Source organism: Schistocerca cancellata, chromosome 2 (genome assembly GCF_023864275.1).
Source record: "Schistocerca cancellata isolate TAMUIC-IGC-003103 chromosome 2, iqSchCanc2.1, whole genome shotgun sequence".
Classification (NCBI taxonomy): Eukaryota; Metazoa; Arthropoda; class Insecta; order Orthoptera; family Acrididae; genus Schistocerca; species Schistocerca cancellata.
In genome coordinates this window covers 606,939,084-606,966,001 of record NC_064627.1, presented here as the reverse complement: position 1 = coordinate 606,966,001, position 26,918 = coordinate 606,939,084, and the positions used below count along the sequence as shown (strand labels likewise).

The 26,918-nt window shown below is 39.1% G+C and overlaps 1 protein-coding gene across 3 annotated transcripts in view; it reads right to left on the bottom strand.

Moving 5' to 3' along the window:
- Positions 1 to 26,918, bottom strand: part of LOC126162265 (tRNA N6-adenosine threonylcarbamoyltransferase, mitochondrial) — a 95,510-nt gene that overhangs the window by 44,777 nt on the left and 23,815 nt on the right. The gene's annotated exons all lie outside the window — the stretch shown is intronic.

Below are 26,918 nucleotides of genomic sequence, written 5' to 3'. Positions count from 1 at the left end.
CTAACATGACTTCTTTACAGACGAATGGAAAAACTAGTAGAAGTCAACCCCGAGGAAGATCAGTTTGGACCGTAGAACTGTTGGAACATACAAGACAATACAGACCCTACAACTTATCTTAAAACATAGGTTAAGGAAAGGCAAACCTACATTTCTAGCACTGTACACTTAGAGAAAGCTTTTGACATTGTTGACTGGAATGCTGTCTTTCAAATTCTGAAGGTCGCAGGGGTAAAATACAGGGAACGAAAGGCTATTTACAGTTTGTGGGGAAACCAGATGGCAATTATAAGAGTCAAGGGGCATGAAGGGTTATTCAATCTGTATATTGAGCAAGCAGTAAAGGAAACAAAAGAAAAATTTGGAGTGGGAATTAAAATTCATGGAGAAGAAATAAAAACTTTGATGTTCGCGGATAACATTGTAATTCTGTCCGAGACAGCAAAGGACCTGGAAGAGTAGTTGAAAAGAATGGACAGTGCCTAGAAAGGAGGATATAAATGAACATCAACAAGAGCAAAATGAGGATAATGGAATGTAGTCTAATTTGAATCAGGTGACACTGAGGGAATTAGACTAGAAAATGGGACACTTAAAGTAGTAGATGAGTTTTGCTATTTGGGAAGCAAAATAACTGATGATGGTCAAAGTAGAGAGGGTATAAAATGTAGACTGGCTACGGCAAAGAAAATAATTCTGAAGAAGAGGAATTTGTTAACATCAAGTATACATTTAAGTATCATTCTGAAAGTATTTGCATGGAGTGTAGTAGCCTTGTGTGGAAGCAAAACATGGATGATAAATGGTTTAAACAAGATGAGAATAGAAGCATACAAAATGTGGTGCTACACAAGAATGCTGAAGATTAGATGGGTAGATCATGTAACTAAAGAGGAGGTACTGAATAGCATTGGGGAGATGAGGAATTTGTGGGACAGCTTGACTAGAAGAAGGGATTGGTTGGCAGCACACATTCTGAGGCATCAAGGGATCACCAATTTAGTATTGGAGGGAAGTGTAGAGGGTAAAAATCGTAGAGGGAGACCAAGAGATGAATACACTAAGCAGATTCAGAAGGCTGTAGGTTGCAGCAGGCACTCGGAGATGAAGATGTTTGCACAGGGTAGTGGTGGGCAGGAAATCGCGTATCTGTTAGAAATCACAGTGACTGAGAAGTCACAGATATCACAGTAGCAACTTTACAGAATCTAACTGCGATTTCAGTCACAGTTAGCAGTCGCAAGTAGTATTTCATATTCAAAGATGTGAGCCATCTATTGCTCGAATTTAGCACTGCTTTCCGCGATTTCAGTGACAAGTCGCAACTAAGAGTCGCAAGTAGCAACTAAAAAGCGCGGTTAACAGTGGCATCTGTTGGCCAAAGTTCGTACTACGTCCATCTCTTCGATACGGTATGGGGTCTAACTGCGATTTCTGTGACAAATCGCAACTAAGAGTCGCAAGTAGCAACTAGAAAGCGCGGTTAACAGTGCCATCTGTTGGCCAAAGTTCGTACTACGTCCATCTCTGCGATACGGTATCGGGTCTAACTGTGATTTCCGTGACAAGTCGCAATTAAGAGTCGCAAGTAGCAACTAAAAAGCGCAGTTAGCACTGCCATCTGTTAAGCAAAGTTCATACTATGCTATTCGCTACCGAGTCAAACTGCGATTTCTGTGACAAATCGCAAGTAAGAGTCGCAAGTAGCAACTAAAAAGCGCAGTTAACATACTTTTCCTAGTGTCATCTGTTGACCGACGTACGTACTTCGTTATGAGAGCCTTGTGCCTCACGAGTTCGATGTGCTGTGTGTGCATATGAAGGGCTTATTTCAATAGTGGTTCAAGTCCATTTTTGTTCATTTTGAGATACAGAGTCGTAAAGTTAATGAGCGCTGACAAATCTGCATTTGAGATACCAGAAATATTCAAGCATATGGCTTCTTGCTAGAGATGAACCTTTATTTACGTATGTTTGGATCACTAATTTCAGACATATTATAGACAGAAAAGTGGAGGTAATGGACTTGTACCACTATTGAAGTAAGCCCTTCATATTATACGACGACATGCACATTCAGCATCAGTTATGGTTGGTCAGATACTGCTGTGACTCTGAATGTATTATATTAATAAAAAACAACACTGCCTTTTTCTCCTGAACGTAACAAATGTGTTTGATTCTGCTTCCTATATGACAGTTTTGGTTAATACTCCACATGCCTACAGGACTTTGTAGTGTTAACACAGCAGAACTCAGACATCTGTATAAGTGTAGAGAAATGAAAACAGTCATATGAATGCCTCACTTTTGTTCCGACACAGTTCAAGACTCGGGAGAAAAGTTTTACACCTGGTGTTCTACATGGCAACTTCACACACAAGAACTTTTTGCCGACACTACTACTACCTACATAAGTAAGCTTTTCCTGTGTTCCTTTCAAGTAATGCACTCAAGCTATTCCTGATTTAACTGGAAGATCTGTACTTCCCACTTTCATATCAACAGCCTCAAAATGCATATTGTAGACTTCGGGATAAGTTACAGGTCAGTGTCACACCAAGATTTAGGAGAAAGGGGGGGGGGGGGGGGGGGGGGCGGCATGTCACTCTCCAACAAGTGTTTACCAATAAGTAAGTGGCGGAAAATTATGGGCATAGGGCGGCTTAAACATGTGGAAAATGAGATTTTCATTATTCACTCACTGTATTTGACATTTATTATTCCTTTAAAATCGCACAACAACTTCAATAAAACACAGTTTAATCATTCACACACTTATTTCACAATTATTTCACTTTTAAACTGCAAATCCTCTAAGAACTGTCTTGAATCTTCACGAGTCTCTCTCAAAAACAGCCTTGATGTGGATAGATACGTACAGCAACCAGTAATCAGAGTCAGAACTGTGTCTGCAAAAACACAAGGATTATTAGACAATTTTTGCTGTCATTAATTACTAGCAATATAATTGACAGAGTAGATTGCTAATATTTGCTATAATGAATATCACATTTGCAAGAACGATCACACTGAAGTAATTAAGTCCATCGAAACGCTTAGAAACTAACCTCTCGTCTGACGAAAACGGTCTAAAGACGCAGTGGCAATTTCTTCAGATCTGTTGACAATGATATTTGGAGTTATCACTTTACTGAGTGACTGAAATGTAGTTCAGGTACCTGTGAACATAACAATATGTTACAATTCATTTTCTAAATACGAACTATTACGGTACTGTACGGCTACTTACATATTAATTACACTATTCATATTTTCACAGTTGTTTCTTTAATACAAAATTAAAGCCAACGCAAGAAAAAACGTAAAACATACTTGCCAAAGACAGGTTTGTTGAGATGCAATTTTCTGTGTTGACAGATGTAACTTTCTCATACGGTGGTAAGTCGCAGAAATCGCAGGAATCACAGAAATCGCAGAAGTAGCAGAAGTCACAGAAATCGCAGAAGTAGCAGAAATCGCAGAAGTAGCAGAAGTCACAGAAATCGCAGAAGTAGCAGAAATCGCGGAAGTAGCAGAAATCGCAGAAATAGCAGTGGCGGAGGGATACACGACCTATGTTCCTTAACTGCGACTCTTAACTGCGACAAATCACAGTTAAGAATCACAGATACTCAAAAGTAGCATTCACAGAAATCACTGATATCGGAAAATCGCAGTTTAGCCCATCACTAGCACAGGGTAGAGTAGCATGGAGAGCTCCATCAAACCAGTCTCTGGACTGAAGACCACAACAATTACTAGTCATAAGATCATCAAAATATGAGAAATAGTGGTTTAATGTTTTGGAAAACAATACAGTGGAACTTAGTTTGCTGGTTATAGTAACAATGCAATCTTTCCACAGTAAACACTATCTATGGTTATACCTAATAATTGTGTGTTTTGAACTATATTTATATCCAGTACTTGTAACTGTAAAGATTCCTCTATTTTTCGTCTGTTGTTATTCCTGAACAATATTACTTTAGTTTTCTTATTACTGAAAATTTGCCTATTGGTTTCAGCCTCCTGAGTGGTAGTCTAAAGTGCCACTTTGTTTTTTGTTATGATATTGTGCAAAATTGTGTCAGTGGTTATTCTAGTGAAATCATTTCACTTTCAGTGTTTAGAGGAAAATGTTCATATATAACAGGAACAACAGAGGTCCTAATGAGCTAACCTTTGGTACACTGTGACTTATTTGTTGAAATCATAATAAATATTTTTTTGTTTGGACTGTATTTCTACTGCTTGTTTTCTGTTTTACTGGTATGATTTAATGATAGTGAGAGCTGTTTCTCTAATCCCATAGTGGTAAAGTTTTCTTATTAAAATGTTATAGTCAACCAGAATGAATGCTTTAAATAAGTCACAAAATATACCAAAAACATTTTGGCCTTGGTCTGATCCCACTGAGAATATATTTATAGATTCGAATGCAGCTGAAATTGTTGATTTTCCTTTCTGGAACCTAAACTGTCTGGTGTTTGTGATGCCATTTCTTTCAAACTATGACTTAAATCTAATGTAAATTATTTTTTCAATAACTTTTGAGAAAGTAGCTAGAACACTAACTGGTCTGTAACTGTCAGAGCACATTGGATCTCCTTTTTTGTACAGTAGCATGATTCTAGCTATTTTCATTCAATGTGCAAAACTACCTTCCTTCAGTCATGAATTAACTAACCTCTGCATCTATTATTGATCAAATCTTGATAAATACGTGCAAATATGCTTATAACATACAAGTTGTAAACATGGGTTTTAGTGGCCACAATGCTCAAATTCTTGCAATGAATATTTCAGGAGACTCAATTCCCAATAGAATGTGACATACTGTAAGGAATTTCAGTAAAAATGTGGAATACATTTGTTCTCTCCTAAAGGGTGAAAGTTGGAAAGATGTATATGATTGTAATGATGCCAAGGAGAAATATGATAAGTTTATGGCTACATTCAAACATTTTTGTGAAATGGCTTTTCCCAAGAAAATAACTATGTTTAACTACTCAAAAACAAGCAAGTGCAGTGTCATGTCTCCCATTTCATCTTCATCTACATCCTCTTCCATTTCCATAATATTTCCCTCAAGTACTTTGCCCTTGTCAGACCCTTTACAAACTCCTTTCCACCTTTCTGCCTTCCCTTCTCTGCTTAAGACTGATTTTCCAACTGGGCTCTTGATATTCATAAAGGTGGTTGTTCTCCCTTCTCCAAAGGTCTCTTTAGTTTTCCTGTAGGCGGTATCTATCTTACCCCTAGTAATATCTGCTTCTACATCCTTACATTTGTCCTATAGCCATCCTGCTTAGCCATTTTGCACTTCCTGTCGATCTCATTTAGAAACCTTTGTACTCCTTTTTGCCTGCTTCATTTACTGCATTTTTATATTTTCTCGTTTCATTAATTAAATTCAATATATCTTCTGTTACCCAAGGATTTCTAATAGCCCTCGTCTTTTTACCTACTTGACCCTCTGCTGCCTTCACTATTTCTTATCTCCAAAGCTACCCATTCTTCTTCTACTGCATTTCTTTCCTCTGTTCTTGTCAATCATTCCTTGATGCTCTCTCTGAAACTCTCTACAACTACTGGTTCTTTCAATTTATCCAGGACCCGTCTCCTTATATTCCTACCTTTTTGCAGTTTCTTCAATTTTAATCTACAGTTCATAACCAACCAATTGTGGTCTGAGTCCATATCTGGCCCTGGAAATATCTTACAATATAAAATCTGGTTCCTAAATCTCTCTCTTACCATTATATAATCTATCTGAAACCTTCCAGTGTCTCCAGGCCACTTCCACATGTACAGCCTTCTTTCATGATTCTTAAACCAAGTGTTAGCTATGATTAAATTATGCTCTGTGCAAAATTCTGCCACATGGTCTCCTCTTTCATTCCTTACCCTCAGTCCACATTCACCTCCGACTTTTCCTTCTTTTGCCTTTTCCTATTATCGCATTCCAGTCCCCGCATGACTATTAAATTTTTGTTTCCCTTAACTATCTGAATAATTTCTTTTATTGCGTCATATATTTCTTCAATTTCTTCATAATCTGCAGAGCTAATTGGTATATAAACTTGTACCACTGTGGTAGGCATGGGCTTTGTGTCTATCTTAGGTACAATAAAATGTTGACTATGCTTTGTGTATTAGCTTATCCACGTTTGTATTTTTTTGGTTCAGTATTAAACCTACTCCTGCATTACCCCTATTTGATTTTGTATTTATAACTCTGTATACCCCTGACCAGAAGTCTTGTTCCTCCTGCCACCGAACTTCACTAATTCCTACTATATCTAATTTTAACCTATCCATTTCCCTTTTTACATTTCCTACCTTGCCTGCCCAATTAAGGGATCTGATGTTCAGTGCTCTGATCCATGGAATGCCGGTTTTGTTTCTCCTGATAACGACATCCTCCTGAGTAGTCCCCACCCGGAGATCCGAATGGGCGACTATTTTACACAAGAGGACGCCATCATCATTTAACCATACAGTAAAGTTGCATGCCCTCGAGAAAAATTACGACTTTAGTTTCCCCTTGCTTTCAACCGTTTGCAATACCAACATAGCATGGCTGTTTAGGTCAATGTTACAAAGGTAGGTCAGTAAATCATCCAGACTATTGCCCCTGCAACAACTAAAACGGCTGCTGCCCCCCTTCAGCAACCACATGTTTGTCCTGACTCTCAGCAGATACCCCTCCTTTGTGGTTGCACCTACAATACGGCTATCTGTATCGCTGAGGCATGCATGTCTCCCCATCAACAGCTTGGTCCATGGTGCATGGGGGGTCTTATGGCCTATGGCACAGAAATATGAGGTCAGCTGAAGGATGCAATTAAAATCATCAAACTGCAAAAAGTGGCAGCTTGACGGCTAGTGCAAGAAGAGCAGACAGTCAGACAGTTATAACCTGCTATTCAAAAAACTTGTATTCTGACCTTCTGCAATATATGTGTATACAAAATACTACTTTTCACATGGGAAAATAAGAACAAATCCATTAAAAATGAAGACACACACAGTCATGCTACCAGAAACCATAGAAATTTAAGTGTTCCTCAACATAACTCAGCTAAATGTCAAAGAAATACTGCTTATATGGAATAAAATTGCTCCACTATTTACTGCTTCATACTTCCAACATCAGTCTGAAAGAAAAATGTAAACAAAAATAACACTAATCTTTGTAGAAATTCCTTTGTATTGACATATGGGAAGTTCTGGTTGAGAATTACAAATTATTTAGGAATAAAGGAGATGACTCACCAAAAGGCAGAAGCACTGCATCATTAATAAGTACACAAACAAAAGGTACAGAGTTTTGCTAATTTTTGGAATGAGATTCCGTTTCCAAGCGTGTGGGAAACACAAGCACACAAACACACAAGGTAGTAGGAAAAACAGCAACAAACACACAATCTTGTAGGAAAAAAACACACACAAACACACAAGCTTGTAGGAAAAACAATCCATGCCATCTGGATCCTCCCCACCACCACCAGCTTTTCTGAGGTGTACAGATACGAGCTATCCTTACAGCACCCATCCTTCACTTCCATAACCTCCTTGGCCTAAACCTAAAGTAACTCATTGTCCCTCAACCTCCCCACCCAATACTTTGTGATTGAGAGTGAGTGAGCGAGTGTGTGTGTGTGTGTGTGTGTGTGTGTGTGTGTGTGTGTGTGGCATCGAATGCAATAAGTACTTGCCCTCAGCGGCCAAACTTTCCCGAATGGAGGGACTCCCAGCCCACAATGCCGTATGCTCATTTACATTCCTACAGGATAGAAAAAGTAATCTCATGCCAAAAGCTAGCAAAGCTCTATACCTTCTGTTGTGTACCTATCAATGATGCAGCACTTCTGCCTTTCAGTGGGTTGTCTCCTATATTCCTAAATAATTCGTATTGTCAGTGAATTCGTACTAATTGCAAAAAAACTGGAAATAACTAAATGTCTAATAGAATTAAAATGTGCATCAGCAGAATGACAGAAGACTCAAAATGTGTACTTAAGTATGGCATGTTGGTACTGAACTTTATACAGACAGAGTGTACAGTAGAACCAAAATGTGTAATTACGTATGGTGTTAACTGTATTTAAAAATGATATACATGTGATAATTAATTATTGTATGTGATTGTTATTTTGTAAAATTGTCAAAGCAAATGTGTACTTGGATCCAATCCTTATATGTATAGCAAAAACTACTCAATAAAATAAAAAACTACATTTCTCTCACAAACTTTTAAAAAACATTTTCTATATCTGTGAACAGAGGTTTCCATTTTGTGAATGGCACTTTCATCATAAACCACACCGCACATTACTACCAATACCACAGTTAGCTAAATTAACAACCTCTTAAAAAATTATTTACTTTCACCACCACCATTACATCATCAGGTAATGCCTTTCAATTGAATGAACAGACCTTAACACATCAATGACAACTCATTTACCAGACACTGCAATACAAAATTGCTTATTAAAGCTTTATTTGTAAGATGTGTAAGTCATTGAAGACACATGGGCATAAGAACAAGCTGCTGGTGGTTTTTTTATTGGATTTCTCTACCGTCACTTGAAAATACTACACAAAGTAAAGAAAAGGTGGACATTAGCAATTTAAGTATCCTCAAAGGAGCATTCAGTGTCTCTGTACATAAGTCTCTAAATATTTTTATCAAACCTAAATGAAACTGTTGAGATTTTAAATATATTATGTGAAAGGGTTGGGTGACTAAAAGTAAAATTCCAGTGTTACAGTACTACAAGCGAGGGATGTTTCATCCAGTGTTCATTAATGTTAGTGGGCTTGAAATTTACTTTGTTCTGACGCATATGATGACTCTTTATCTACTTTTACCACTTCTATAATAGCGGGTAACAGCTATTGTTGACAGCAAAGCAATGCCAACAGTGACAGTTCAGGTATGTCACAAACAGAAGATGAAGAGAAAGTACATGAGGATATTGAATGGGTAATACAGTACATAATGTGAGATGAAAATCTAATAGTCATGGGGGGATTGGAATGTGGTTGTAGGGGAAGGAGTAGAAGAAAGGGTTACAGGAGAATATGGGCTTTGTAGTAGGACTGAGAGAGGAGAAAGACTAATTTAGTTCTGCAATAAATTTCAGCTAGTAATGGAGAATACTCTGGTCAAGAATCACAACAGAAGGAGATATATTTGGAAAAGGGTAGGAGATATGGGAAGATTCCAGTTTACGTCATGGTCAGATAGAGATTCTGCAATCAGCTATCAGATTATAAGGAGTACCCAGGAGCAGATATAGAGTCAGATCACAATTTAGTAATGATGAAGAGTAGTGTGAAGTTCAAAAGACTAGTCGGGGAAATTAATGAGCAAAAAAATTGTATATGGAAGTACTAAGTAACAAAGAGTTGAAGTTCTCTGAGGTTCTAGTCACTGCAGTAACAAATGGGTCAGTAGGCAGTTCAGTTTAAGAGGAATGAAAAGCTCTAAAATGGCAATCACAGAAGTTGGAAAGAAAAACCTCAGTACAAGGAAGGTAACTGAGAAGGAACTATGGGTAACAGAAGAAATACATCCGTTAATTTATGAAAGAAGGAAGTACAAAAATGTCCAGAGAAATTCAGGAATACAAAAATACAAGTCACTTACAAAAAAGGGGGACTGACTCAGCGTGCAGAACAGTGAGAACAATTTTTTGTGAAATTAAAAGCAAGGCCAGTAACATTAAGAGTGCAATGGGAATTCCACTGTTAAATGCTGAGTAGAGAGCAGACAGGTGGAAAGAATACACTGAAGGACTCTATGTGGGGGAAAATTTGGCCGACAACATGGTAGAAAATGAACCAAGAGTTGATGGAAAATAGATAAGTGATCCATTATCAGAATCAAAATTTAAAAGAGTTTTAGACAACTTAAGAACAAGTAAGCCAGAAGAGATGGATAACATCCCATTGGAATTTCTAAAATCACTGGGGAAGTGGCAACAAAATGAATATTTAAGTTGGTGTGTAGAATGTATGAGACTTGTAATATATCTACATCTACATCCATACTCCGCAAGCCACCTGACGGTCTGTGGTGGAGGGTACCTTGAGTACCTGTATCTGTTCTCCCTTCTATTCCAGTCTCATATTGTTCGTGGAAAGAAAGATTGTTGGTATGCCTCTATCTGGGCTCTAATCTCTCTGATTTTATCCTCATGGTCTCTTCGCGAGATATACATAGGAGGGAGCAATATACTGCTTCACTCCTCGGTGAAGGTATGTTCTCGAAACTTCAACAAAAGCCCGTACCGAGCTACTGAGTGTCTCATCTGCAAAGTCTTCCACTGGAGTTTATCTATCATCTCCGTAACGCTTTCACAATTACTGAATGATCCTGTAATGAAGTGCGCTGCTCTCCATTGGATCTTCTCTATCTTTTCTATCAACCCCATCTGGTACGGATCCCACACTGGTGAGCAATATTCAAGCAACAAGTGTACTGTAACCTACTTCCTTTGTTTTCGGATTGCATTTCCTTAGGATTCTTTCAATGAATCTCAGTCCGGCATCTGCTTTACCGATGATCAACTTTATATGATCATTACATTTTTAATCACTCCTAATGCCTACTCCCAGATAATTTATGGAATTAACTGCTTTCAGTTGCTGACCTGCTATATTGTAGCTAAATGGTAAAGGATCTTTCTTTCTATGTATTCACAGCACACTACACTTGTCTACATTGAGATTCAGTTGCCATTCCCTGCACCATGCGTCAATTCATTGCAGATCCTCCTGCATTTCAGAACAATTTTCCATTGTCACAACCTCTCGATATACCACAGCATCATCCGCAAAAAGCCTCAATGAACTTCCAGTGTTATCCACAAGGTCATTTATGTATATTGTGAATAGCATCAGACTTTCAGAGAAATGTCATCCACATAATTATAAAGGTAGCATGAGCTGAAAAGTGCAAGAATTATCACCCAATCAGCTTAACAGATCATGCTTCCAAGTTGTTGACAACAATAATACACTTAAGACTGGACAAGGTAACTGAAGATCATTTAGATGACAATCAGCATGACTTTAGGAAAGCAAAGGCACCAGAGATGCAGTTTTGAAATTGCAGTTGCTAATGGAAGCAGACTTAAGAAAAATCATGACATGTTCATAGGATTTGTCAACCTGGAAAAAGCATTCAACAACTTCAAATGATGCAAGATGTTCGAAAAATAGAGGTAAGGGAAAGATGCATAAAACGTACCACAACCAAGAGGAACAATAAGACTGGAAGACCACGAATGAAATGTTCAGATTAAAAAGGGTGTCAGGCATGGATGTTTCCTTTTGATACTGCTGTTCAATCAATACATTGAAGTAGAATGATACAACTAAAAGAATGGTTCAGGAGTGCAACAAAAATTCAAAGTGAAGGGTACAATGATAAAAAATCATTGATGACATTGCCATCATCAATGAAAGTGAAGAATATTGCAAGACCTGTTGAATGGAACAAACAGTCTAATAAGTACGGAATATGGACTGACAGTAAAGTGAAGAAAGACAAAAGTAATGATAAGTAGACAGTAAGATACTTAACATCAGCATCAGGGATCATGAGGTAGTCAGAGTTAAGGAATTCTGCTACCTAGGTGGCAAAATAACCCACAACAGATGAAGCAAGGAGGACATAAAAAGCAGACTAGCACTGGCAAAAAGGGCATTTCTACTAGTATCAAACATAGGACTTAATTTGAGGAATACATTTCTGAGAACGTACGTCTGGAGCACAGCATTGTATGGTAGGGAATCATGGACTGTGGTAAAACTGGAACTGCAAAGAATCAAAGCATTTGAGGTGTGGTGCTATGGAAGAATGTTGAAAATAAGGTGGACTGATAAGGTAAGGAATGACAAGATTCTCCACAGAATCGGTGAGGAAAAGAATATATGGAAAACACTGACAAGAAGAAGGGATAGGAAAATATGACATCTGTTAAGACATCAGTGAACAACTCCCATGGTATTACAGGGAGCTGTAGAGGGTAAAAACTATAGAAGGAGACAGAGATTGGAATACATCCAGCAAATAATTGAGGGTGTAGGTTGCAACTGCTAATCTGAGGTGAAAAGGTTGGCACAAGAAATAAATTCAAGGCAGACTGTATCAAACCAGTCAGACAACTGATGACTCAAAAATCTTGGTTTAAGAATCATATAAGAAGGTTGTATATGTGGAAGAGACATCAGGAGATTTCAGATTGATTATATAATTGGTGACAGAGGTTCTGGAACCAGATTTTGAACCGCGAGACATTTCCAGGCCCAGATGTGGACTCTGATCACAGTTCATTGGTTATGAACTGAAGATGAAAATTGAAGAAATTGCAAAGAGGTAGGAAAATCAGGACATGGGACCTGAAGAGTTGAAAGAACCAGAAGCTGTTGAGAGTTTCACAGGGAGCATTAGGCAACAACTGACTAGAACAGGGGGAAGAAATAAAGTAGTAGATAAATGGATACCTTTAAGGCGTGAAATAGTGAATGCAGCAGAGGTTCAAATAGTAAGGCCTTGTAAAAATCCTTGGATATCACAGAAGACTCTAAATTTAACTGATGAAAGAAGAAAATATAAAAATGCAGCAAATGAAACAGGAAAAAGGGAATGAAAATGTCTAAAAAATTAGAGTGACAGGAAAATCAAAATTGTTAACCAGGAATGGCTAGACGACAAATGTAAGGATGTAGATGCATATATAACTAGGGGAAAGATGGATAATGCCTATAGGAAAATTGAAGAGATATTTGGAGATAAGAAAAGCAGCTGTTTGTATATCAAGAGCTCAGATGGGCAACAAAACCCCTGTGCAGACAAGCAATTTAACAGGTTGTGCACTCGCCCTCTACTGGACTGCAAGCAGCAGTAGTTACTGCTAACTGTTGGTAATGTTGCAATTGAGGGCTCGTCTGGGGTTGGACTGTTTCCTTTCCACTTCACAAATATTTCTGGATCGAGTGTCTCAGTAAATGTATAGGTCAGTGAACAGTTAGTGTGGGGGCTCACAGCTATACACAGCGCATAACAGTAATGGTATGGCAGTGCAATCATTGTGTATATATGAATATTATTGGAACAATGGGCGGCAGCTTAAGAGACTTTGCACCACGAACCCAGTTCGTGCCTCAATATCTCGTGCGACATGCTTTCAAGAATTTGAGACACCATTGGTGTTGTGGCATAGCAAGACAGCCACGCCACTCGGAAGTAGCCGAAATGCACGCGTTAAGCTCACGCAGATGGGCGTGAGGTCTGAAACAGGATACGTAATGAATGCTATAAAGAAAAGTATGTATCTTCTGTAATACTTAACTTTAATCCATCATTTGTATACAGCATTCTTGATGATACAAGTGAGACTCTCTCTAGAAATGGTTAATGGCGCCTTGCTAGGTCGTAGCCATGGACTTAGCTCAAGGCTATTCTAACTATCTCTCGGCAAATGAGAGAAAGGCTTCGTCAGTGTAGTTGCTAGCAAAGTCGTTGTACAACTGGGCCGAGTCCTAGTACGTCTCTCTAGACCTGCCGTGTGGTGGCGCTCGGTCTGCAATTACTGACAGTGGCGACACGCGGGTCCGACATGTACTAATGGACCGCGGCCGATTTAAAGCTACCACCTAGCAAGTGTGGTGTCTGGCGGTGACACCACAATTGGTTCGCGTGAATTTCATAGGTCTGCCTTGTTCATGCTGCTACCTGCCTATGTGGCAGATGCAGAGACACCGTTGACCATACCGGGGCTGGTGAATGTCTCCATTCTTCATCTCCACGCCATCTCCACGCCTTTCCCCAGCCCACGCACAAACCCACACGGCGGCCAAGCTACGCCATGGCCTCAGTCTCTGCACCATGCCAGCGCCCGTTCAACACGTCGCAGTAACAGTTGATAGCGCAGCAGACACAAGTTAAGTACAAGCATCAGTTCCATTATATAACTTGTGTTGCTAGACATCAGTTATGCCGATGAGATGCAGAAACTTTCAAGTGAATGCAGATCAAAGGATATTAGGAGTGATTGTAGGAGCCCTAGTATCCTAAAGGAGTGTGGTTGTGTGCCAGGATGTGAACTCACTCAATTATTGAACACATTGAATGAGAAATTAGTTGAAAGTTTCGATTCAAAAATGGAAAATGTAGAATCTGAACTAATTTGGAAGTATATAATCTGTAATTGGTGGTTTAAAAACTGAACTTGGAGATAAAATAAATGCAATAAATCAAAAGTTTAAGCTGTTGGAGAGCAGGTTTGTGAAACTTGAAAATAAACTAGAAACTTATGAAAAACTATGGAAGAGGTCATCAAACAAATAGACAAAATAGAAAAGGAGCTGGGAACTAGAGACTGTAGTATCTGAACTTGAGGGGTGAACTGCGGCACAGGAGGAGAAGTGCAAGCAATCTGAACTCCAGACAAATGGTGAACTAGAATCAGTAATAAAAATCAGCAATGAAAAGTTAAAAGGGGAAGTGGAAATTATTCAAGGAAAGATAGACAATTTGAAGAAAACCATAAGTAATGTAGCAGCTGGGTGGGCAGGTATGTTGATAGAGTGTCCCATGGCAATTGGTAGTAATATCAAGCCATCTACTGGTGAAAATAGTTACTATGCAGTAGATTTCTTGGTTACATCCAAAGATAGCTTTATAGTAGGCATGAATGAGGAGCCGAAAGCAAAGTTTGTAAAGAGACGGCTGGAGAGACCAGCTCAGACTTGGGTTAAACAATTTGCTGAGGAATTTGTAGACTATAAGAAATTTGAAGCAATGTTCTTGCATAAATACTGGGGGCAGGCCAAGCAATAAAAGTAGCAAAATGTTTTTTTAAATGGGCCAAATTACAGAAGTGGTAGAGAAACTATGAGAGAAGTCTGTGTGAGGAAACTCTGCAAAATAATACATTTAGATAGACCATTAGGGGAACTAACAGAAATAAAACTAAACTCCATCTGAACAGGCCCTGGAAGGCCCAATGGTACCGACTGGACACCGTGTCATCCTCAGCCCACAGGCATCACTGGATACACATATGGAGGGGCATGTGGTCAGCACACTGCTCTCCTGGCCATATGTCAGTTTATGAGACCAGAGCCGCTACTTCTCTATCAAGTAGCTAGCTGCTCAGTTTGCCTCACAACACGAGTGCACTTCGCTTGCCAAAAGCGCTCAGCAAACACTAACAGAAATATCAACATTAAAAAGAAGGCTGCCAGAGAACTTGCAATGGGATCTAATACACAGCCCTACTGATTCAGTGGAAGAGTTTTTGAATTTTGTTGAGGACACAGACAGAGAGAGCACTTTGTTATAAACCAAAATTGGTAGAACACAAGGAAAGTAGCAGAAATCAAAATAAGAGCAACAATTATGGAAATAACTTCAATGACAATGTGAACCGGTGGTCAAGTACTAGGAATGAGCAGAGTGACAATGACTGGGACTGGAGAAACAGGCGGGAGAGAGAAGAAAGAAACCTTGAACTATACACCTGGAAGAAATGAAAATAAACACAGGCTAAGGGGACCACAAGGAGCAGAATTTCAAAGGAGGTGAATGGAAAACTAGACAGAGCCTCACTTAAGGTCTGCAGGGGGGCTAGAGCTTATACTGTAAATAGGACCAGAGAAGCATATAATAAACATAATGAGAGGGAAAGTAGGGAGTTGGCCATATGCTGTATGGATGCAGTGCAGGGTAATATGGATAGGTGAGGATCTTTTATGAAATTTAATAGGAGAAATAAATTTAAAAAGGGGAGAGGTATCAATGATGTGAGTGACAGTGAGCTGTATTACATAAGGCAGTTATTTGATAGAGACGAGATGGTGGAGCATAGAGGGTATGAGAATAGCATTGGTTTGTCCACACTGGAAGATACGTGGGACTGGAAATTGGAGATGAGCTTGTTAGAAATCTAATAAGTATATTACTGACAGTGTTGGTGGAGTAGATTCCAATAGTTCTTTGTATACTGTTAATGAGTTTATCACAAAAGGGGAAGATGATGTATATGGCAATGGTCTAGTAAGTGTGAAAGATGTAAATGTGCTGGCACCGAAGGTAGTACAAGGTGATATCAGTTGCATTAATAATGAACTGGAAGAGGAGAGAGGTGGTGAGGCAGATATTAGGTGTGATAAGATCTGCTTAGTAAATGACGTGAAAACATTTGTATACAGGGAAGACGGAAGTCATGTGGTTCTAAGTAGGGATCTTAACAATGAATGGAAGGGGAAGGAGGAGCATGAGTATAATATAAGCGATTGGTTGGATTGTTTTGGGGAAGGAGACCAGACAGTGAGGTCATTGGTCTCATCGGATTAGGGAAGGATGAGGAAGTAAGTCGGCCATGCCCTTTCAAAGGAACCATCCTGGCATTTGCCTGGAGCGATTTAGGGAAATCATGAAAAACCTAAATCAGGATGGCCAGACGCAGGATTGAACTGTCGTCCTCCCGAATGAGAGTCCAGTGTCTAACCACTGCACCACCTTGCTCGGTAAGTGATTGGTGTCATATGCAAAAGTTCATCAGATGTTGGTACCAGGGGAATAGAAGGAGTTGAAATGAAAAGTAGCTAGAAAGGTATAGGAATTGGATGATGAGAATGCAAGTGAAATATTTAATGACTTAATTAAAGGCGAAATGGAGATTGAATATGGGAACAGGTGTTGGGATGCATATATGATGGATAAAGAGAACAGGGAGGAAATTGAGGCTTATTTGATGAAGGAAACTGAGTTAAAAGTAAAAAAGGTACAGAAGGTGCAACCTGTTGTTAAGGTAATTGTGGAGAATGTTGAAACTGAAGCGCTGCGGGATACTGGCTCAAATATATCAACTGTGTCTGAATGGAGAGACGTCTACAGACGCTAAAGTAACCTCTGGCATGCCACAGGGGAGTGTTATGGGACCATTGCTTTTCACAATATATATAAATGACCAAGTAGATAGTGTCGGAAGTTCCATGCGGCTTTTCGCGGATGATGCTGTAGTATACAGAGAAGTTGCAGCATTAGAAAATTGTAGCGAAATGCATGAAGATCTGCAGCCGATAGGCACTTGGTGCAGGGAGTGGCAACTGACCCTTAACATAGACAAATGTAATGTATTGCGAATACATAGAAAGAAGGATCCTTTATTGTATGATTATATGATAGCGGAACAAACACTGGTAGCAGTTACTTCTGCAAAATATCTGGGAGTATGGGTGCGGAACGATTTGAAGTGGAATGATCATATAAAATTAATTGTTGGTAAGGCCGGTACCAGGTTGAGATTCATTGGGAGAGTCCTTAGAAAATGTAGCCCATCAACAAAGGAGGTGGCTTACAAAACACTCATTCGACCTATACTTGAGTATTGCTCATCAGTGTGGGATCCATACCGGATCGGGTTGACGGAGGAGATAGAGAAGATCCAAAGAAGAGCAGCGCGTTTCGTCACAGGGTTATTTGGTAACCGTGATAGCATTACGGAGATGTTTAACAAACTCATGTGGCAGACTCTGCAAGAGAGGCGCTCTGCATCGCGGTGTAGCTTGCACGTCAGGTTTCGAGAGGGTGCGTTTCTGGATGAGGTATCGAATATATTGTTTCCCCCTACTTATACCTGCCGAGGAGATCACGAATGTAAAATTAGAGAGATTAGAGCACGCACGGAGGCTTTCAGACAGTCGTTCTTCCTGCGAACCATAAGCGACTGGAACAGGGAAGGGAGGTAATGACAGTGGCACGTAAAGTGCCCTCCACCAAACACCGTTGGGTGGCTTGCGGAGTATAAATGTAGATGTAGATGTAGATCCTTTTGGCAATGAATAAGAAGTAGGGCACTAGTAGAGCTAACTGTAAGTGGATAAAGATCAAGACTGCAACTGGGGCATGCTGTAACCCATCAGAAAGGAAAATTATTGTTTTAGTGTGTGCTGTTTTATTTCAGGATTGTCAATCAACATTCTCGGCATGGATTTTCTGTATAAATATAAGTATAATATTGAGGTGTAGGACAGCATTTTGGATTTTAATGCTGGTGGGTACAGAAAAATAATAAAGTTTAAAGATGAAATATAGGGAGGTAAAGTGATGACACATTTGCAGAAGGAAAATGAAAGGTATTAGAAGTCATGTGCAGGTGAACAAATAGTTAATAATGTAAAGGAGGTGCATAACTCACCAGAAGAGAGAAGGCTTCAACTGGACGAACTTTTGCATAAATATCAGAGAATGTTTACAGATAATCCAGGAGAGGTAGTGAATTTTGGTATTAGAAGTCATGTGCAGGTGAACAAATAGTTAATAACGTAAAGGAGGTGCATAACTCACCAGAAGAGAGAAGGCTTCAACTGGACGAACTTTTGCATAAATATCAGAGAATGTTTACAGATAATCCAGGAGAGGTAGTGAATTTTGAGTATTCATTGAAGATGACATCTCATAGTATCATTAAGGTAAGGCTTTTCCTTACTGCAGTTAGGGACAAAGCGGCAGTAAGAGAGAGGATTCAAAAAATGTTGTAATGGAAAGTATTATGACAGGGAAAGAATGAATACAGTAATCTAGTTGTAGTGGTAGGAAGAAGGGTGGAAGTGTACAGATAATGTCAGATGCAAGGAGATTAAATAAAATGTTAGAGAAAAAGACCAACCACAAAATATGAATAAGCCATTGCTAAAATTCAATAACATAATGGTAATGTCAAGTGTGGATCTGAGCTATGAGTTCTGGCATGTGCCACTAGCCAAAGAAAGCAGAAAATATACAGCTTTTCTGGTTCCTGCTTCGGGTCCTTCCATTTGGTCTGTCCATATCAGCTGCTGATTTTACTAGAGCATTAAATCATATATTTGGAAGTGAATTGATTATAAGGCATACAGTGTATGTGGATGATATACTGACCACTAGCAGTACATGTCACAAACACTGTCTGTTGTTAGAAGTGGTGATGAGAGCATTACAGAATGGGGGAATGACACTCAAACTTAGTAAATGTGAATTTACGCAGGCAGAATTAACTTTTCTGGGCCATCAGTTAACAGCTGAAGGATTACTACCTAACAGGGACAGGACTAAGGCCACTGTGGAGTGTACGAGGCCCAAGAACAAAAAACAGTTAAAATTTTTCATTGGGGCTGTGTAATTTCATTGGGAACTATAATATGAACACTCCAAATCTGTGTAAAGTATCAAAGAAAAATGTTTCGTAGAACTGGATACTTGACTGTGATGAGGAGTTTGCTGCAATAAAGAAAAGCCGTTGTAATAGTAAAATATTATATTACCCAGACATGTCGCTCCCTTTCGCATTGCCTATGACAGCTCAGATTTTGGTGTTGAATCTGTGCTATTTCACAACAAGATGGGGCAGTGGCACAGAGGACAATAGCATTCGCTCTCTGGATGTTTTTAAAACATGAACACATGTATGGGATCTTGAAAAAGGAATTCTTGGCTTTGGTGTTCGGGTTTCAGAAATTTAGGATCTATTTGGAGGGCAACTGCAAAACAGGAGCCAAAGCCTGAAATTCATTAACTTAATTTAGAATGTAAAGGGTATGAGACAATGGGAAGATATTACAAGATTTATAGGGGAGTTTTATTTAGATGTAAAAAGCAAGATAAGGAAAATTGAAAGTTGTTTTTCCCTGATGAGCAGGTTGATATGTTATTAGACTATATCCATCACAGTCATGGACATTACAGAGCCCAGAACTGTACAGAAATTATACAGGAGTTTATATATTTCAATAATATGGCAAAAAGAGTTAGAAGGCAGTTGGCTAGCTGTGAAAGATGTCAGCATGTGAAACATAATGCTGTGGCAGTACAGGATGAAATGCAAGACCTCTTGCCCAGTAAAACAGGAGAGCCGCTTGCTATCAACTTTTTCGGCCCACTGCCCACAGGTCGAGGTGGTGTACAATACGTGTTGGTATCTGTGGATGTATTGTCAAAATATGTAAATCTTTATCTACTAAAAAGAGACACAAGTAAAAATATCATCAATAAGTTATAGAAGGACTATATACTACAAATAAAATCACCAGAGAAAATTCTTTCAGATAATGGAGCACAATTTGTTTTAGGGATGTTTGATAAATTCATAGAGAGAGTGGGTGCAACACATATGAAGATCTCACTTTACAACCTGACAAGAGATCCTGCCGTCGGGTACATGTGAGAACTAGGTAGACTATGAAGAACATACTGAAGCAAAAAGCACAGTGGTTGCACTGGATATGTTCCTGTATTTGAGGACCTCACAAATATAGGGAAGAGTTGCTCCACTGGTTTCTATACCTACGAAGTCATGATGGGTAACATGCCAGCAAATCTCACAGCTGAAAATGTGGAATTTCCTCAGGGCAACATAATGAAAGAGAGACATGCATTGATTTTGCAGCAGATGGCTAAGAAAGGCATGGAAAGAAAGAGGCGGCACTATGGGAAACACAAGATGACCACATTCAAAATTCGGGGACAAAGTTCCAGTCAGGACTAAAGAAAAATCAAGCAATACTGATGGTGAAATAAAAAAATTGTTTGAACTTTATCACGGGCCATTTGAGATTGTCGAGTGTCCACACTCCAATGCATACAGGCTAGTCTACCCTAATAGAAAGAAACCACTTATTCTCTGGAATATGACTGAGTTGAGACTATATGTTGACAAGTGATATGGTAGTGATAAATGGACAAATTTGTGTTCCAGTATATTAGTTGCACACATGTAAGCAGTTAAGCATATTGGGAGATTATTATGTATATTGAATTATTGTTTTTTGTATATTTGTAAGAAATTTTGAAGGAATTATGGTCTGTGTTGGGTAAATATAATTATTTTGGGGGTTTGTTCAGTAACTGCCAGGAATGATATTGGGGTGTAGGAAGAAAGCATGGGGGTGGGGGGGGAGGGGGGGGCCAGGAACATAGGTTGTTTCTTAATATGGCCAGGAAAGTTGTACCCAGACCTTGTGACAGATGCATAGCAGTGGTGCCAGTCATGAACCGGCCAAAATTAAATAAATAATGACTTAGCAAGGGAAAATATCTGTAATTTGAAAAAATAGTGATACAATTATAATTAGAAATTATTTGCAATAAACTGGTACTTACTGTTTGCTGTGTGAAATAGTACATAATTTACCTGTTTGAGTAAAATGTTCACGAATTATGAAGTCTGTGGCTGTGATTAGGTTCTGAGATTGAGTCATAAGGAGTTTGCATTTGTTAAAAGTTTGTTTGTGCTCATTGTTCCATGCTTGAAGGTCTTTCACTTGTAAACTGATGCAGTAAACACATGGTAAACCAGAGAGGCTTTCAATAGCCTGATTGCTGGGAAGCCATGGGAACACATTTACAGCAACTTTTGATTTTGGTCATTTGTTTGACATTTGTCAGGATTTGGCTTGGCTGACAAGGAGTAGAATGCACTAGTGGCTGCACTTTAATGCAAGAGATATGGTCTGCTGATGCACAGATGGATCTAGGACTCAAGGGGGAGGTCCTTGCTACGGCAGAAAGTGGAATACAGCAGTGAAGTGATATGTAATGACACAGAGGACTGAAGATGGGCAGTTCCATTTAAACTGATTTGATTGATGCACATACAGACCGATCATTGAAATTTATACATGTGTTTAGAAAGTAAGATCACTTACAGTTTAGATGTATAGTTGCTTACGCATCTCTTATTTCGATGATAAAAATTTTGCCATGTGAAGTTCCTACTCAGATTTTGGCACAGTTTATTTGAACTCACATTTGTCCATTACTTATATATACAGTAGTTGTATGGCTGTGGAAGTCTTGGTGCTACTTCATGTAGCCATTACTGAGGTAATGTCTTCATGAAGTTGGGGTATGTAACGTAACGGGTGAAACTGTGCATCTAAAATGGAGTCATCCACAAATATGTAAAGCTATTAGCCTTTGCATGGGTAACTCATATTGATAATTCATTTTCTATGTTCATTTATTAATTATTTTATGTATTAATACTTTTAGAAGGATTTGAATAACTTAATGCAAAATGGGAAAGAAACATTTAAGTAATTGTTTTGACAAGCAATTGTTGTTATAGTTTGTGCACTATATTAAAATAAAAATAATTGTACTGAGAAAATATACTATTATACGATAGAATAAGTGTGTACAGAACTGTGTAATGTATTTGGTTTAAGTATTTGTAAATTGTGAAAAGTGTTTGTAAACAGATGACAGTCTGGTACATGGATGTTAATTTGACTGGGGCAGTGTGTCACATGACAAAAAGCAGGACAGACACACACAGCAGAGATCGTTGTCTTTCATGTGCTGGGAGATGTGCAGGTAAGGTGGGCTAGAACAGCCTGGGATCTCACATGTGTTTTGATTCCGAGGCAGGATCAGGCCTATAGGATTTTTCAGAAGCTAGTCTTCAGTTCATAAGTTTGTGAGCTGTGAACGCAGTGTAATTACAGAGACTGTGATGTAGTGAACTGTTTATTGTCTGCCAATGCTGTGCTAAAACTATTTACAGATTCGATTGGACCATTGCGTGTATGACCATCATTCATAGCTAAGTAAGTTTCTATGAATTCCGCTATGATATAAATCTAACTGTGCTAAGCTTACATTAATATCCGTAATTCTTGATTTTGTTGCTCAGTTTACTATTATATATCTGTATTTCACTGACAGACCTCATAGGCCATCTTAATAATTGTTTATGTAAGGGCATAAAGCAATGGTGTGCAATGAAACCCCTGTGCACACAAGCCATTTAACAGGTTTTGCTCTCTGCTGCAGTGCTAACCATTTGCAACATTGCAACAGGAAAAGCAACATTACCAAGCAGGAATGGCTAAACAACAAATGTAAGGATGTAGATGCATATAGAACAAGGGAAAAATGGATAATGCCTACGGGAAATCTGAAAAGATATTTGGAGACAAGAAAAACAGCTGTGTGAATATCAAGAGCTCAGTTGAAAAACCAGTACTAAGCAAATAAGCTAAAAGGTGGAGGGAGTATACAAAAAAGTTATACAAGGAAAATGTACCTGCAGACAGTGTTATAGAAAGAGAAGAGGTCATAGATGATGATGTGACAGGAGGTATGATACTGTGTAGAAGAATCTGACAGAGTGCTGAAACACTTAAATCAGAACAAGCCCACCCCAGAATGGATGATATTACCTCAGAGCTATTGACATCCTCGGGAGAGACAGCAATAATAAAACTATTCCACCTGGTATTCAAGATGTATGATATGGGTGAAATTCCCTCTGACTTCAAGAAGAAAGGAATAATTCTAATTCCAAAGAAAACAGGTGCTGATTGAACTATCAGTTTAATAAGTCACATGTGCAAAATACTTAAAGTAATTATGTACAGAAGAATGAAAAAACTGGTAGAGGCCAACCTCAGGACAGAACACTTTGGCTTCCTGAGAAATGTAGGAACACAAAAGAGAATACTGGCCTTACAACTTATTGCAGAAGATAATTAAGGGAAGCCAAAAGTAACCGTAATCGTAATGCTGCACATCATGTACTATTAGTAGCAGGATGCGCTGCCAGAGGGTTGTAGTAGGAGCTCTGCTGAGTCATTCTGCCATGCGGCGTCACCCAACAGTGAGAAGTGTGGTTTCTTTGGCAGTTCTTTGAGTGTGCATACAGTGCAGACATGACACGAGGAAATGGCTAGTTCTTACAAACAACATGCAGCAGTGAAGTTCTGTTTCTTGCTTGGCAAGAATGCAGCAGAAACTGTTGAGATGATTCAGACAGCCTACAAAGACCACACGCTTAGTAAAATGCAAGTGTACAAATGGTTTTCTTGGTTTAAAAAGGGAGAAATGGTGGTTGAAAATCAGCCCCATTCCGGTCGACCTTCAACTGCTCGAAGCGAAGATGACATCGACAAAATCCGTGATCTCATCAGTGAAGATCGACGCAGGACAATCGACCAACTCAAGAACTTGTCCGGGTTGTCCTGGAGCTCAATTCAGTGCATCTTGAGCATTGATTTGGGGATGTGAAGAGTGGCAGCAAAATTCGTGCCGAAGCTTCTTACTGGAGATCAAAGGGATTGTCGCATTCAGGCCTGTCTCAAAATGAAGGACACGTTGAAAGATGATCCACACTTTTTTCAACAAAATCATTACAGGTGATGAGTCATGGTGCTATGGGTACGATCCAGAAAGCAAACAACAGTCATCACAATGGAAGTCTCCTGGCTCACCTCGACCAAAAAAAGCTTGACAAGTAAAATCAAATGTGAAAACGATGTTGGTCTTTTATTTTTTTTTATTTTTTTTTTTATTTATTTATTTTTCTTTTTTTTTTTTACATCAAAGGGATTGTACACTCTGAATTTGTCCCTGAAAACCAGACAGTAAACCAACAATTCTATTTGAAGGTTATGAAATGGCTTTGCAGAAGTTTGTCACGAAAACATCCAGCTTTGTGGGATTCTGGCGTGTGGTTCCTGCATCACGACAATGCTCCTGCGCACACGGCTCTCAGCGTTCGCCAGTTTTTGGCCTCAATGAAGACTACCACCTTGACCCACGCCCTATTTGCCGGATTTAGCACCCTTGGACTTCTTCCTATTCCCAAGGATGAAAAGAGACTTGAGGGGGAAGCATTTTGCAGATGTGGAAGACGTAAAACGCAATGTCATGAAAGTGCTAACAGGTATCAAAGAGGACGAATTTAAAAGTTGCTTCGACACTGGAATGAATGTTTGGACAAGTGTATTAATGCTAATGGAGAGTACTTCGAAGGAGATTAAGGGTGTATTTGAAAACAATAAAGTATATGCTTTCTAGAAAGAAATTCCCGTTATTTTTGGGTCCCCCCCTCGAAGCTGAATTAAACAAGGTGATGCTCATGGAATTAGATTAGGAAATGAGACACTAAAAGTAGTACATGAGTTTTGCTATTTGGGCAGTAAAAGAGCTGATGATGGCTGAAGTAGAGGGGATGTAAAATGTAGACTGGTAGTGGCATGAAAAGCATTTCTGAAGAAGAGAAATTTGTTAACAACAAAACTAGATTCAAGTGTTAGGAAGTCTTTCTAAAGGTCTTTCTCTGGATTGTTGCTTAGTATGGATGTGAAACATGGATGATTGGATGATACACAGTTCAGGCAAGAAGAGAATAGAAGTCTCTGAAATGTGGTGCTACAGAAGAATACTGATGATTAGGTGGGTAGATCATGTAACTAATGATGAGGTACCAAACAAAATTGGGGAGAAAAGAAATTTGTACCACAACTTGACTAAAAGAAGGGATCAGTTGATAGGACATGTTCTGAGACATCAAGGGATCACCAGTTTAGTACTGGAGGGAAGTGTATGGAGAGGGGAGGAGAGGTAAAAATTGAAGATGGAGACCAAGAGATAAATACAGTAAGCGGGTTACAAAGGACGTAGGATGCAGTAGTTACTTGGAGATGAAGAGGCTTGCACAGGATAAAGTAGCACAGAGAGCTGCAGCAAATCAGTCTTCATACTAAAGACCACAGTACACACACAATATTTGGTAATCTAATACTGTCCTAGTAGATGTACATTGTGATCTTTTTGAATGTTCAGCTGGGGTACAGCACTGGTTCTATATGCTATTATGCAAAAGCAGTTCTGTTGACTGCCATGAAATTATAAGCTTCTCCAGAAGGGTACTCTGATATTCTTCTTCCAGCATGAAATTGTAACACTACAAAATCACTAAGAACAGAGATCTTCTCAAGAACCACTAAGCCTATAAATGAGATGGAATTCTGAGTTCATGTGGTTTCATGCACACTATGGTAACATCCATACTCTCAGTTACTGTTAGCATGAATGAAATGTAATTTATTACTGTTCTGGACCCATTCTATGAGGGCTATTCAGAAAGTAGGGAACATTTCTGTCTGACACCTCTAGGCGAATGCCGATGGTGTATATTTTGGTATGTGTGTGCTCGGCAGCTCAGTTGGCATCCATCTGTGACAGCGGGAACATCTCTGCACACTTTTTTTTTCGACATTTGAATTTGAGATGTGCGCTGCAATCGAAAACCCCGCCAGTTGTGAGGTGCAGTCTGTGATACGGGTTTTGTTGGTAAAAAACCTAAAACCTATAGAAATTTATTGTGAACTGTGCAAAGTGTATGGAAACAACGTAATGAGTGAACGTTCCATCCAGAAATTGTGCATTCGCTTTAAAAATGGTCGAACCAATGTTCATGATGAAGAGAAGAGTGAACGCCTGAGCATTGTGACTGACGATCTTGTCGCTCAAGCTGATGAAACGATTCATGAAAACCGTTGCTTCACAGTAACAGAGCTTTCGCTTTCTTTTCCAGAAGTTTCACGGACTTTGTTGTTTGAAATTATCGCTCAAAAGCTAGGCTACCACAAGTCTCAGGCGGCAGAATTTTACGACGAAGGTCTTTCAAAGCTTGTCCGCCGCTATGACAAGTGCCTCAATGTGTTTGGTGACGATGTGTAAAAGTAGTATGTCAGTCGCTCTTTCAGATGTATATAATAAAATGTATTTCTTGTACTTAGTTTTTTTTTAATGGCAAAACGTTCCCTACTTTCTGAATAGCCCTCGTATTAACATCTTGACCCAGTGATTTCCCATTTCTTTTGGATAGTGAATATCACTGCTTTAACTTCACTTCCTCCATACTACAAAAATTTGGTAACCACAAGTTCTCACTTTGGTGCCTATCGGCTACAGCACAAAACCATAAATTTTAACTATCCTGCTTTATGTGCTCCTACCAAGTCTATTATCTGACACCAACACATGTTTTGTCAAACTATAATACTTTTCTGAGCCCAGTTCACCTTAAAACCATATAGGTTTGAAAAAATTTAATACGCCA